The sequence below is a fragment of the Amia ocellicauda genome, unplaced genomic scaffold (assembly GCF_036373705.1).
Source record: "Amia ocellicauda isolate fAmiCal2 unplaced genomic scaffold, fAmiCal2.hap1 HAP1_SCAFFOLD_116, whole genome shotgun sequence".
In the NCBI taxonomy this organism is placed as follows: Eukaryota; Metazoa; Chordata; class Actinopteri; order Amiiformes; family Amiidae; genus Amia; species Amia ocellicauda.
This window is the reverse complement of record NW_027102681.1, coordinates 205417-220115: the sequence shown is the minus strand read 5'-3', so window position 1 is coordinate 220115 and position 14699 is coordinate 205417. Positions and strand designations below refer to the sequence as shown.

The window sequence follows — 14699 nt, the reverse complement described above, 5'->3', positions numbered from 1 at the left end:
TGACACAATTACAGCAACACAAAAAGGAACTCCACCGCACAAAGTTCAGTGCTCACAAGGAGACTCATTCAACACACACGGTTCCATTCCCATTCATGCAAAGCACGAAAGTGTAAAACTTGGGAACATACTTGAGAGCAAAGATCACATTCAATCTCATTCAAGGCACGGATGTGAATGCAACGGGATGAAATTACTGAAATGATGCCTGCCCTCGAACTGTGATGATGGACTACCCGACTCGCCAATAATATTGGGTTCTGGTGTATTGAAATACAGGAGCTGCTGGATTTGTGTGTTTTCTTACCCCCTCACCATAGTTTGTCAAATGTTTAAACAACTGAACTTATATTCAAGGTTTGTTTCTCTTCATATGTTTTACTGGTTTACATTTGTCTCAGAAACCTGTTGAATGATTCTTCTGCTTTCAAAACAAAATGACAACAGGATGAATGCACACACTTGAAAATACAATACATGCAATGTTATGCATCATAGTGATGCAACCTCCTTTCAGTTTCATACTGCATGTCAATTGAAATCCTTACTGAAATGCACACCTTCTCAAGATTGCGCTTGACTGGCGTGTCAGGCTCTCGATTACAGCTGTTTTATCAAGACAATGTGTTCGTTTTGTAAAATATAGTTCCGGTCTGGTGTGGCACCCCAGCTAACGCACAACGTTGCCACAACGTGGCGTGTTAGCAGGGACTGTCTGCGGCGCGCTGGTGTGTCCCGGGCTTTAGAGTAGAGAGACAGTTCAACTGTAAGTATGAACGGCAGAAACGGATATTGCCTTCCCTTTAAGTAGAGCGTCAGGAACAGCCTCCCTGGCTTATGGCCATACTAGCCTGAATACGCCCGATCTCGTCCGATCTCGGAAGCCAAGCAGGCTCGGGCCTGGTCAGTACTTGGATGGGAGACCGCCTGGGAATACCAGGTGCTGTAAGCTTTTGCACACCAGAGGGCGACAAATCACGAGTTTTAACTTTGGATACACGCAATTTCATCATTATTTCAGATTTGACTTCCCCAAATACACAGGCATACAATAGATCTTGTTCTCCAACGTAAACGGTCCCTAGTAACTAGGGTACATTCGTAAATAAATTGAGCATCATGGCTAGAAGTGACTAAATGTTGCCTAATCTTTCTCATCGAGAAATGACACAATTACAGCAACACAAAAAGGAACTCCACCGGACAAAGTTCAGTGCTCACAAGGAGCCTCATTCAACACACACGGTTCCATTCCCATTCATGCAAAGCACGAAAGTGTAAAACTTGGGAACATACTTGAGAGCAAAGATCACATTCAATCTCATTCAAGGCACGGATGTGAATGCAACGGGATGAAATTACTGAAATGATGCCTGCCCTCGAACTGTGATGATGGACTACCCGACTCGCCAATAATATTGGGTTCTGGTGTATTGAAATACAGGAGCTGCTGGATTTGTGTGTTTTCTTACCCCCTCACCATAGTTTGTCAAATGTTTAAACAACTGAACTTATATTCAAGGTTTGTTTCTCTTCATATGTTTTACTGGTTTACATTTGTCTCAGCAACCTGTTGAATGATTCTTCTGCTTTCAAAACAAAATGACAACAGGATGAATGCACACACTTGAAAATACAATACATGCAATGTTATGCATCATAGTGATGCAACCTCCTTTCAGTTTCATACTGCATGTCAATTGAAATCCTTACTGAAATGCACACCTTCTCAAGATTGCGCTTGACTGGCGTGTCAGGCACTCAATTACAGCTGTTTTATCAAGACAATGTGTTCGTTTTGTAATATATAGTTCCGGTCTGGTGTGGCACCCCAGCTAACGCACAACGTTGCCACAATGTTGCCACAACGTGGCGTGTTAGCAGGGACTGTCTGCGGCGCGCTGGTGTGTCCCGGGCTTTAGAGTAGAGAGACAGTTCAACTGTAAGTATGAACGGCAGAAACGGATATTGCCTTCCCTTTAAGTAGAGCGTCAGGGACAGCCTCCCTGGCTTACAGCCATACTAGCCTGAATACGCCCGATCTCGTCCGATCTCGGAAGCCAAGCAGGCTCGGGCCTGGTCAGTACTTGGATGGTAGACCGCCTGGAAATACCAGGTGCTGTAAGCTTTTGCACCTTTTACACACCAGAGGGCGACAAATCACGAGTCTTAACTTTTGATACACACAATTTCATCATTATTTCAGATTTGACTTCCCCAAATACACAGGCATACAATAGATCTTGTTCTCCAACGTAAACGGTCCCTAGTAACTAGGGTACATTCGTAAATAAATTGAGCATCATGGCTAGAAGTGACTAAATGTTGCCTAATCTTTCTCATCGAGAAATGACACAATTACAGCAACACAAAAAGGAACTCCACCGGACAAAGTTCAGTGCTCACAAGGAGCCTCATTCAACACACACGGTTCCATTCCCATTCATGCAAAGCACAAAAGTGTAAAACTTGGGAACATACTTGAGAGCAAAGATCACATTCAATCTCATTCAAGGCACGGATGTGAATGCAACGGGATGAAATTACTGAAATGATGCCTGCCCTCGAACTGTGATGATGGACTACCCGACTCGCCAATAATATTGGGTTCCGGTGTATTGAAATACAGGAGCTGCTGGATTTGTGTGTTTTCTTACCCCCTCACCATAGTTTGTCAATTGTTTAAACAACTGAACTTATATTCAAGGTTTGTTTCTCTTCATATGTTTTACTGGTTTACATTTGTCTCAGCAACCTGTTGAATGATTCTTGTGCTTTCATAACAAAATGACAACAGGATGAATGCACACACTTGAAAATACAATACATGCAATGTTATGCATCATAGTGATGCAACCTCCTTTCAGTTTCATACTGCATGTCAATTGAAATCCTTACTGAAATGCACACCATCTCAAGATTGCGCTTGACTGGCAAGTCAGGCACTCAATTACAGCTGTTTTATCAAGACAATGTGTTCGTTTTGTAAAATATAGTTCCGGTCTGGTGTGGCACCCCAGCTAACGCACAACGTTGCCACAACGTTGCCACAACGTGGCGTGTTAGCAGGGACTGTCTGCAGCGCGCTGGTGTGTCCCGGGCTTTAGAGTAGAGAGACAGTTCAACTGTAAGTATGAACGGCAGAAACGGATATTGCCTTCCCTTTAAGTAGAGCGTCAGGGACAGCCTCCCTGGCTTACGGCCATACTAGCCTGAATACGCCCGATCTCGTCCGATCTCGGAAGCCAAGCAGGCTCGGGTCTGGTCAGTACTTGGATGGGAGACCGCCTGGGAATACCAGGTGCTGTAAGCTTCTGCACCTTTTTCACACCAGAGGGCGACAAATCACGAGTTTTAACTTTGGATACACACAATTTCATCATTATTTCAGATTTTACTTCCCCAAATACACAGGCATACAATAGATCTTGTTCTCCAACGTAAACGGTCCCTAGTAACTAGGGTACATTCGTAAATAAATTGAGCATCATGGCTAGAAGTGACTAAATGTTGCCTAATCTTTCTCATCGAGTAATGACACAATTACAGCAACACAAAAAGGAACTCCACCGGACAAAGTTCAGTGCTCACAAGGAGCCTCATTCAACACACACGGTTCCATTCCCATTCATGCAAAGCACGAAAGTGTAAAACTTGGGAACATACTTGAGAGCAAAGATCACATTCAATCTCATTCAAGGCACGGATGTGAATGCAACGGGATGAAATTACTGAAATGATGCCTGCCCTCGAGCTGTGATGATGGACTACCCGACTCGCCAATAATATTGGGTTCTGGTGTATTGAAATACAGGAGCTGCTGGATTTGTGTGTTTTATTACCCCCTCACCATAGTTTGTCAAATGTTTAAACAACTGAACTTATATTCAAGGTTTGTTTCTCTTCATATGTTTTACTGGTTTACATTTGTCTCAGCAACCTGTTGAATGATTCTTCTGCTTTCAAAACAAAATGACAACAGGATGAATGCACACACTTGAAAATACAATACATGCAATGTTATGCATCATAGTGATGCAACCTCCTTTCAGTTTCATACTGCATGTCAATTGAAATCCTTACTGAAATGCACACCTTCTCAAGATTGCGCTTGACTGGCGTGTCAGGCACTCAATTACAGCTGTTTTATCAAGACAATGTGTTTTTTTTTGTAAAATATAGTTCCGGTCTGGTGTGGCACCCCAGCTAACGCACAACGTTGCCACAACATGGCGTGTTAGCAGGGACTGTCTGCGGCGCGCTGCTGTGTCCCGGGCTTTAGAGTAGAGAGACAGTTCAACTGTAAGTATGAACGGCAGAAACGGATATTGCCTTCCCTTTAAGTAGAGCATCAGGGACAGCCTCCCTGGCTTACGGCCATACTAGCCTGAATACGCCCGATCTCGTCCGATCTCGGAAACCAAGCAGGCTCGGGCCTGGTCGGTACTTGGATGGGGGACCGCCTGGGAATACCAGGTGCTGTAAGCTTTTGCACCTTTTACACACCAGAGGGCGACAAATCACGAGTTTTAACTTTGGATACACACAATTTCATCATTATTTCAGATTTTACTTCCCCAAATACACAGGCATACAATAGATCTTGTTCTCCAACGTAAACGGTCCCTAGTAACTAGGGTACATTCGTAAATAAATTGAGCATCATGGCTAGAAGTGACTAAATGTTGCCTAATCTTTCTCATCAAGAAATGACACAATTACAGCAACACAAAAAGGAACTCCACCGGACAAAGTTCAGTGCTCACAAGGAGCCTCATTCAACACACACGGTTCCATTCCCATTCATGCAAAGCACGAAAGTGTAAAACTTGGGAACATACTTGAGAGCAAAGATCACATTCAATCTCATTCAAGGCACGGATGTGAATGCAACGGGATGAAATTACTGAAATGATGCCTGCCCTCGAACTGTGATGATGGACTACCCGACTCACCAATAATATTGGCTTCTGGTGTATTGAAGTACAGGAGCTGCTGGATTTGTGTGTTTTCTTACCCCCTCACCATAGTTTGTCAAATGTTTAAACAACTGAACTTATATTCAAGGTTTGTTTCTCTTCATATGTTTTACTGGTTTACATTTGTCTCAGCAACCTGTTGAATGATTCTTCTGCTTTCAAAACAAAATGACAACAGGATGAATGCACACACTTGAAAATACAATACATGCAATGTTATGCATCATAGTGATGCAACCTCCTTTCAGTTTCATACTGCATGTCAATTGAAATCCTTACTGAAATGTACACCTTCTCAAGATTGCGCTTGACTGGCGTGTCAGGCACTCAATTACAGCTGTTTTATCAAGACAATGTGTTCGTTTTGTAAAATATAGTTCCGGTCTGGTGTGGCACCCCAGCTAACGCACAACGTTGCCACAACGTTGCCACAACGTGGCGTGTTAGCAGGGACTGTCTTTTCTTCGCCGGTGTGTCCCGGACTTTAGAGTAGAGAGACAGTTCAACTGCAAGTATGAGCGGCAGAAACGGATATTGCCTTCCCTTTAAGTAGTGCGTCAGGGACAGCCTCTCTGGCTTACGGCCATACTAGCCTGAATACGCCCGATCTCGTCCGATCTCAGAAGCTAAGCAGGCTCTGGCCTGGTTAGTACTTGGATGGGAGACTGCCTGGGAATACCAGGTGCTGTAAGCTTTTGCATCTTTTACACACCAGAGGGCGACAAATCACGAGTTTTAACTTTGGATACACGCAATTTCATCATTATTTCAGATTTTACTTCCCCAAATACACAGGCATACAATAGATCTTGTTCTCCAACGTAAACGGTCCCTAGTAACTAGCGTACATTCGTAAATAAATTGAGCATCATGGCTAGAAGTGACTAAATGTTGCCTAATCTTTCTCATCAAGAAATGACACAATTACAGCAACACAAAAAGGAACTCCACTGGACAAAGTTCAGTGCTCACAAGGAGCTTCATTCAACACACACGGTTCCATTCCCATTCATGCAAAGCATGAAAGTGTAAAACTTGGAAATATACTTGAGAGTAAAGATCACATTCAATCTCATTCAAGGCACGGATGTGAATGCAACGGGATGAAATTACTGAAATGATGCCTGCCCTCGAACTGTGATGATGGACTGCCCGACTCGCCAATAATATTGGGTTTTGGTGTATTGAAATACAGGAGCTGCTGGATTTGTGTGTTTTCTTACCCCCTCACCATAGTTTGTCAAATGTTTAAACAACTGAACTTATATTCAAGGTTTGTTTCTCTTCATATGTTTTACTGGTTAAATTTGTCTCAGCAACCTGTTGAATGATTCTTCTGCTTTCAAATTAAAATGACAACAGGATGAATGCACACACATGAAAATACAATACATGCAATGTTATGCATCATAGTGATGCAACCTCCTTTCAGTTTCATACTGCATGTCAATTGAAATCCTTACTGAAATGCACACCTTCTCAAGATTGCGCTTGACTGGCGTGTCAGGCACTCAATTACAGCTGTTTTATCAAGACAATGTGTTCGTTTTGTAAAATATAGTTCCGGTCTGGTGTGGCACCCCAGCTAACGCACAACGTTGCCACAACGTTTCGTGTTAGCAGGGACTGTCTACGGCGCGCTGGTGTGTCCCGGACTTTAGAGTAGAGAGACAGTTCAACTGCAAGTATGAGCGGCAGAAACGGATATTGCCTTCCCTTTAAGTAGAGCGTCAGGGACAGCCTCCCTGGCTTACGGCCATACTAGCCTGAATACGCCCGGTCTCGTCCGATCTCGGAAGCTAAGCAGGCTCGGGCCTGGTCAGTACTTGAATGGGAGACCGCCTGGGAATACCAGGTGCTGTAAGCTTTTGCACACCAGAGGGCGACAAATCACGAGTTTTAACTTTGGATACACGCAATTTCATCATTATTTCAGATTTGACTTCCCCAAATACACAGGCATACAATAGATCTTGTTCTCCAACGTAAACGGTCCCTAGTAACTAGGGTACATTCGTAAATAAATTGAGCATCATGGCTAGAAGTGACTAAATGTTGCCTAATCTTTCTCATCGAGAAATGACACAATTACAGCAACACAAAAAGGAACTCCACCGGACAAAGTTCAGTGCTCACAAGGAGCCTCATTCAACACACACGGTTCCATTCCCATTCATGCAAAGCACGAAAGTGTAAAACTTGGGAACATACTTGAGAGCAAAGATCACATTCAATCTCATTCAAGGCACGGATGTGAATGCAACGGGATGAAATTACTGAAATGATGCCTGCCCTCGAACTGTGATGATGGACTACCCGACTCGCCAATAATATTGGCTTCTGGTGTATTGAAATACAGGAGCTGCTGGATTTGTGTCATTTCTTACCCCCTCACCATAGTTTGTCAAATGTTTAAACAACTGAACTTATATTCAAGGTTTGTTTCTCTTCATATGTTTTACTGGTTTACATTTGTCTCAGCAACCTGTTGAATGATTCTTCTGCTTTCAAAACAAAATGACAACAGGATGAATGCACACACTTGAAAATACAATACATGCAATGTTATGCATCATAGTGATGCAACCTCCTTTCAGTTTCATACTGCATGTCAATTGAAATCCTTACTGAAATGCACACCTTCTCAAGATTGCGCTTGAATGGCGTGTCAGGCACTCAATTACAGCTGTTTTATCAAGACAATGTGTTCGTTTTGTAATACATAGGTCTGGTGTGGCACCCCAGCTAACGCACAACGTTGCCACAACGTTTCGTGTTAGCAGGGACTGTCTGCGGCGTGCTGGTGTGTCCCGGACTTTAGAGTAGAGAGACAGTTCAACTGTAAGTATGAGCGGCAGAAACGGATATTGCCTTCCCTTTAAGTAGAGCGTCAGGGACAGCCTCCCTGGCTTACGGCCATACTAGCCTGAATACGCCCGATCTCGTCCGATCTCGGAAACTAAGCAGGCTCGGGCCTGGTCAGTACTTGGATGGGAGACCGCCTGGGAATACCAGGTGCTGTAAGCTTTTGCATCTTTTACACACCAGAGGGCGACAAATCACGAGTTTTAACTTTGGATACACGCAATTTCATCATTATTTCAGATTTGACTTCCCCAAATACACAGGCATACAATAGATCTTGTTCTCCAATGTAAACGGTCCCTAGTAACTAGGGTACATTCGTAAATAAATTGAGCATCATGGCTAGAAGTGACTAAATGTTGCCTAATCTTTCTCATCGAGAAATGACACAATTACAGCAACACAAAAAGGAACTCCACCGGACAAAGTTCAGTGCTCACAAGGAGCCTCATTCAACACACACGGTTCCATTCCCATTCATGCAAAGCACGAAAGTGTAAAACTTGGGAACATACTTGAGAGCAAAGATCACATTCAATCTCATTCAAGGCACGGATGTGAATGCAACGGGATGAAATTACTGAAATGATGCCTGCCCTCGAACTGTGATGATGGACTACCCGACTCGCCAATAATATTGGGTTCTGGTGTATTGAAATACAGGAGCTGCTGGATTTGTGTGTTTTCTTACCCCCTCACCATAGTTTGTCAAATGTTTAAACAACTGAACTTATATTCAAGGTTTGTTTCTCTTCATATGTTTTACTGGTTTACATTTGTCTCAGCAACCTGTTGAATGATTCTTCTGCTTTCAAAACAAAATGACAACAGGATGAATGCACACACTTGTAAAAACAATACATGCAATGTTATGCATCATAGTGATGCAACTTCCTTTCAGTTTCATACTGCATGTCAATTGAAATCCTTACTGAAATGCACACCTTCTCAAGATTGCGCTTGACTGGCGTGTCAGGCACTCAATTACAGCTGTTTTATCAAGACAATGTGTTCGTTTTGTAATATATAGTTCCGGTCTGGTGTGGCACCCCAGCTAACGCACAACGTTGCCACAATGTTGCCACAACGTGGCGTGTTAGCAGGGACTGTCTGCGGCGCGCTGGTGTGTCCCGGGCTTTAGAGTAGAGAGACAGTTCAACTGTAAGTATGAACGGCAGAAACGGATATTGCCTTCCCTTTAAGTAGAGCGTCAGGGACAGCATTCCTAGCTTACGGCCATACTAGCCTGAATACGCCCGATCTCGTCCGATCTCGGAAGCTAAGCAGGCTCGGGCCTGGTCAGTACTTGGATGGGAGACCGCCTGGGAATACCAGGTGCTGTAAGCTTTTGCATCTTTTACACACCAGAGGGCGACATATCACGAGTTTTAACTTTGGATACACGCAATTTCATCATTATTTCAGATTTGACTTCCCCAAATACACAGGCATACAATAGATCTTGTTCTCCAATGTAAACGGTCCCTAGTAACTAGGGTACATTCATAAATAAATTGAGCATCATGGCTAGAAGTGACTAAATGTTGCCTAATCTTTCTCATCGAGAAATGACAGAATTACAGCAACACAAAAAGGAACTCCACCGGACAAAGTTCAGTGCTCACAAGGAGCCTCATTCAACACACACGGTTCCATTCCCATTCATGCAAAGCACGAAAGTGTAAAACTTGGGAACATACTTGAGAGCAAAGATCACATTCAATCTCATTCAAGGCACGGATGTGAATGCAACAAGATGAAATTACTGAAATGATGCCTGCCCTCGAACTGTGATGATGGACTACCCGACTCGCCAATAATATTGGGTTCTGGTGTATTGAAATACAGGAGCTGCTGGATTTGTGTGTTTTCTTACCCCCTCACCATAGTTTGTCAAATGTTTAAACAACTGAACTTATATTCAAGGTTTGTTTCTCTTCATATGTTTTACTGGTTTACATTTGTCTCAGCAACCTGTTGAATGATTCTTCTGCTTTCAAAACAAAATGACAACAGGATGAATGCACACACTTGAAAATACAATACATGCAATGTTATGCATCATAGTGATGCAACCTCCTTTCAGTTTCATACTGCATGTCAATTGAAATCCTTACTGAAATGCACACCTTCTCAAGATTGCGCTTGACTGGCGTGTCAGGCACTCAATTACAGCTGTTTTATCAAGACAATGTGTTCGTTTTGTAATATATAGTTCCGGTCTGGTGTGGCACCCCAGCTAACGCACAACGTTGCCACAACGTTTCGTGTTAGCAGGGACTGTCTGCGGCGCGCTGGTGTGTCCCGGACTTTAGAGTAGAGAGACAGTTCAATTGCAAGTATGAGCGGCAGAAACGGATATTGCCTTCCCTTTAAGTAGAGCGTCAGGGACAGCCTCTCTGGCTTACGGCCATACTAGCCTGAATACGCCCGATCTCATCCGATCTCGGAAGCTAAGCAGGCTCGGGCCTGGTCAGTACTTGAATGGGAGACCGCCTGGGAATACCAGGTGCTGTAAGCTTTTGCATCTTTTACACACCAGAGGGCGACAAATCACGAGTTTTAACTTTGGATACACGCAATTTCATCATTATTTCAGATTTGACTTCCCCAAATACACAGGCATACAATAGATCTTGTTCTCCAACGTAAACGGTCCCTAGTAACTAGTGTACATTCGTAAATAAATTGAGCATCATGGCTAGAAGTGACTAAATGTTGCCTAATCTTTCTCATCGAGAAATGACACAATTACAGCAACACAAAAAGGAACTCCACCGGACAAAGTTCAGTGCTCACAAGGAGCCTCATTCAACACACACGGTTCCATTCCCATTCATGCAAAGCACGAAAGTGTAAAACTTGGGACAATACTTGAGAGCAAAGATCACATTCAATCTCATTCAAGGCACGGATGTGAATGCAACGGGATGAAATTACTGAAATGATGCCTGCCCTCGAACTGTGATGATGGACTACCCGACTCGCCAATAATATTGGGTTCTGGTGTATTGAAATACAGGAGCTGCTGGATTTGTGTGTTTTCTTACCCCCTCACCATAGTTTGTCAAATGTTTAAACAACTGAACTTATATTCAAGGTTTGTTTCTCTTCATATGTTTTACTGGTTTACATTTGTCTCAGCAACCTGTTGAATGATTCTTCTGCTTTCAAAACAAAATGACAACAGGATGAATGCACACACTTGAAAATACAATACATGCAATGTTATGCATCATAGTGATGCAACCTCCTTTCAGTTTCATACTGCATGTCAATTGAAATCCTTACTGAAATGCACACCTTCTCAAGATTGCGCTTGACTGGCGTGTCAGGCACTCAATTACAGCTGTTTTATCAAGACAATGTGTTCGTTTTGTAATATATAGTTCCGGTCTGGTGTGGCACCCCAGCTAACGCACAACGTTGCCACAATGTTGCCACAACGTGGCGTGTTAGCAGGGACTATCTGCGGCGCGCTGCTGTGTCCCGGGCTTTAGAGTAGAGAGACAGTTCAACTGTAAGTATGAACGGCAGAAACGGATATTGCCTTCCCTTTAAGTAGAGCGTCAGGGACAGCCTTTCTGGCTTACGGCCATACTAGCCTGAATACGCCCGATCTCGTCCGATCTCGGAAGCTAAGCAGGCTCGGGCCTGGTCAGTACTTGGATGGGAGACCGCCTGGGAATACCAGGTGCTGTAAGCTTTTGCATCTTTTACACACCAGAGGGCGACAAATCACGAGTTTTAACTTTGGATACACGCAATTTCATCATTATTTCAGATTTGACTTCCCCAAATACACAGGCATACAATAGATCTTGTTCTCCAACGTAAACGGTCCCTAGTAACTAGGGTACATTCATAAATAAATTGAGCATCATGGCTAGAAGTGACTAAATGTTGCCTAATCTTTCTCATCGAGAAATGACACAATTACAGCAACACAAAAAGGAACTCCACCGGACAAAGTTCAGTGCTCACAAGGAGCCTCATTCAACACACACGGTTCCATTCCCATTCATGCAAAGCACGAAAGTGTAAAACTTGGGAACATACTTGAGAGCAAAGATCACATTCAATCTCATTCAAGGCACGGATGTGAATGCAACGGGATGAAATTACTGAAATGATGCCTGCCCTCGAACTGTGATGATGGACTACCCGACTCGCCAATAATATTGGGTTCTGGTGTATTGAAATACAGGAGCTGCTGGATTTGTGTGTTTTCTTACCCCCTCACCATAGTTTGTCAAATGTTTAAACAACTGAACTTATATTCAAGGTTTGTTTCTCTTCATATGTTTTACTGGTTTACATTTGTCTCAGCAACCTCAGCAAAAATGATTCTTCTACTTTCAAAACAAAATGACAACAGGATGAATGCACACACTTGAAAATACAATACATGCAATGTTATGCATCATAGTGATGCAACCTCCTTTCAGTTTCATACTGCATGTCAATTGAAATCCTTACTGAAATGCACACCTTCTCAAGATTGCGCTTGACTGGCGTGTCAGGCACTCAATTACAGCTGTTTTATCAAGACAATGTGTTCGTTTTGTAATATATAGTTCCGGTCTGGTGTGGCACCCCAGCTAACGCACAACGTTGCCACAACGTTTCGTGTTAGCAGGGACTGTCTGCGGCGCGCTGGTGTGTCCCGGACTTTAGAGTAGAGAGACAGTTCAACTGCAAGTATGAGCGGCAGAAACGGATATTGCCTTCCCTTTAAGTAGAGCGTCAGGGACAGCCTCCCTGGCTTACGGCCATACTAGCCTGAATACGCCCGATCTCGTCCGATCTCGGAAGCTAAGCAGGCTCGGGCCTGGTCAGTACTTGGATGGGAGACCGCCTGGGAATACCAGGTGCTGTAAGCTTTTGCATCTTTTACACACCAGAGGGCGACAAATCACGAGTTTTAACTTTGGATACACGCAATTTCATCATTATTTCAGATTTGACTTCCCCAAATACACAGGCATACAATAGATCTTGTTCTCCAACGTAAACGGTCCCTAGTAACTAGGGTACATTCGTAAATAAATTGAGCATCATGGCTAGAAGTGACTAAATGTTGCCTAATCTTTCTCATCGAGAAATTACACAATTACAGCAACACAAAAAGGAACTCCACCGGACAAAGTTCAGTGCTCACAAGGAGCCTCATTCAACACACACGGTTCCATTCCCATTCATGCAAAGCACGAAAGTGTAAAACTTGGGAACATACTTGAGAGCAAAGATCACATTCAATCTCATTCAAGGCACGGATGTGAATGCAACGGGATGAAATTACTGAAATGATGCCTGCCCTCGAACTGTGATGATGGACTACCCGACTCGCCAATAATATTGGGTTCTGGTGTATTGAAATACAGGAGCTGCTGGATTTGTGTGTTTTCTTACCCCCTCACCATAGTTTGTCAAATGTTTAAACAACTGAACTTATATTCAAGGTTTGTTTCTCTTCATATGTTTTACTGGTTTACATTTGTCTCAGCAACCTGTTGAATGATTCTTCTGCTTTCAAAACAAAATGACAACAGGATGAATGCACACACTTGAAAATACAATACATGCAATGTTATGCATCATAGTGATGCAACCTCCTTTCAGTTTCATACTGCATGTCAATTGAAATCCTTACTGAAATGCACACCTTCTCAAGATTGCGCTTGACTGGCGTGTCAGGCACTCAATTACAGCTGTTTTATCAAGACAATGTGTTCGTTTTGTAATATATAGTTCCGGTCTGGTGTGGCACCCCAGCTAACGTACAACGTTGCCACAACGTTTCGTGTTAGCAGGGACTGTCTGCGGCGCGCTGGTGTGTCCCGGACTTTAGAGTAGAGAGACAGTTCAACTGCAAGTATGAGCGGCAGAAACGGATATTGCCTTCCCTTTAAGTAGAGCGTCAGGGACAGCCTCCCTGGCTTACGGCCATACTAGCCTGAATACGCCCGATCTCGTCCGATCTCGGAAGCTAAGCAGGCTCGGGCCTGGTCAGTACTTGGATGGGAGACCACCTGGGAAAACCAGGTGCTGTAAGCTTTTGCATCTTTTACACACCAGAGGGCGACAAATCACGAGTTTTAACTTTGGATACACGCAATTTCATCAATATTTCAGATTTTACTTCCCCAAATACACAGGCATACAATAGATCTTGTTCTCCAACGTAAACGGTCCCTAGTAACTAGGGTACATTCGTAAATAAATTGAGCATCATGGCTAGAAGTGACTAAATGTTGCCTAATCTTTCTCATCGAGAAATGACACAATTACAGCAACACAAAAAGGAACTCCACCGGACAGAGTTCAGTGCTCACAAGGAGCCTCATTCAACACACACGGTTCCATTCCCATTCATGCAAAGCACGAAAGTGTAAAACTTGGGAACATACTTGAGAGCAAAGATCACATTCAATCTCATTCAAGGCACGGATGTGAATGCAACGGGATGAAATTACTGAAATGATGCCTGCCCTCGAACTGTGATGATGGACTACCCGACTCGCCAATAATATTGGGTTCTGGTGTATTGAAATACAGGAGCTGCTGGATTTGTGTGTTTTCTTACCCCCTCACCATAGTTTGTCAAATGTTTAAACAACTGAACTTATATTCAAGGTTTGTTTCTCTTCATATGTTTTACTGGTTTACATTTGTCTCAGCAACCTGTTGAATGATTCTTCTGCTTTCAAAACAAAATGACAACAGGATGAATGCACACACTTGAAAATACAATACATGCAATGTAATGCATCATAGTGATGCAACCTCCTTTCAGTTTCATACTGCATGTCAATTGAAATCCTTACTGAAATGCACACCTTCTCAAGATTGCGC

At 43.3% G+C, this 14699-nt stretch overlaps 12 non-coding genes across 12 annotated transcripts; all 12 read left to right on the top strand.

Annotated features, from left to right (window-relative positions):
• Positions 1-833: 833 nt before the first annotated feature.
• On the top strand, positions 834-952 carry LOC136721431 (5S ribosomal RNA). The gene has a single exon (XR_010805982.1). It is a non-coding gene; the product is annotated as a 5S ribosomal RNA (ribosomal RNA).
• Positions 953-2009: 1057 nt separating this feature from the next.
• LOC136721506 (5S ribosomal RNA) lies at positions 2010-2128 on the top strand. Its single transcript, XR_010806050.1, has one exon. It is a non-coding gene; the product is annotated as a 5S ribosomal RNA (ribosomal RNA).
• A 1066-nt stretch (positions 2129-3194) lies between these two features.
• Positions 3195-3313, top strand: LOC136721465 (5S ribosomal RNA). The gene has a single exon (XR_010806013.1). It is a non-coding gene; the product is annotated as a 5S ribosomal RNA (ribosomal RNA).
• Positions 3314-4369: 1056 nt separating this feature from the next.
• Positions 4370-4488, top strand: LOC136721509 (5S ribosomal RNA). Its single transcript, XR_010806053.1, has one exon. It is a non-coding gene; the product is annotated as a 5S ribosomal RNA (ribosomal RNA).
• Positions 4489-5554: 1066 nt separating this feature from the next.
• Positions 5555-5673, top strand: LOC136721488 (5S ribosomal RNA). The gene has a single exon (XR_010806034.1). It is a non-coding gene; the product is annotated as a 5S ribosomal RNA (ribosomal RNA).
• Positions 5674-6727: 1054 nt separating this feature from the next.
• On the top strand, positions 6728-6846 carry LOC136721447 (5S ribosomal RNA). The gene has a single exon (XR_010805996.1). It is a non-coding gene; the product is annotated as a 5S ribosomal RNA (ribosomal RNA).
• A 1041-nt stretch (positions 6847-7887) lies between these two features.
• LOC136721443 (5S ribosomal RNA) lies at positions 7888-8006 on the top strand. Its single transcript, XR_010805993.1, has one exon. It is a non-coding gene; the product is annotated as a 5S ribosomal RNA (ribosomal RNA).
• A 1066-nt stretch (positions 8007-9072) lies between these two features.
• On the top strand, positions 9073-9191 carry LOC136721579 (5S ribosomal RNA). The gene has a single exon (XR_010806100.1). It is a non-coding gene; the product is annotated as a 5S ribosomal RNA (ribosomal RNA).
• Positions 9192-10246: 1055 nt separating this feature from the next.
• On the top strand, positions 10247-10365 carry LOC136721376 (5S ribosomal RNA). Its single transcript, XR_010805933.1, has one exon. It is a non-coding gene; the product is annotated as a 5S ribosomal RNA (ribosomal RNA).
• Positions 10366-11431: 1066 nt separating this feature from the next.
• LOC136721576 (5S ribosomal RNA) lies at positions 11432-11550 on the top strand. The gene has a single exon (XR_010806098.1). It is a non-coding gene; the product is annotated as a 5S ribosomal RNA (ribosomal RNA).
• Positions 11551-12608: 1058 nt separating this feature from the next.
• LOC136721575 (5S ribosomal RNA) lies at positions 12609-12727 on the top strand. The gene has a single exon (XR_010806097.1). It is a non-coding gene; the product is annotated as a 5S ribosomal RNA (ribosomal RNA).
• Positions 12728-13782: 1055 nt separating this feature from the next.
• Positions 13783-13901, top strand: LOC136721365 (5S ribosomal RNA). The gene has a single exon (XR_010805923.1). It is a non-coding gene; the product is annotated as a 5S ribosomal RNA (ribosomal RNA).
• The last annotated feature ends 798 nt before the right edge of the window (positions 13902-14699 follow it).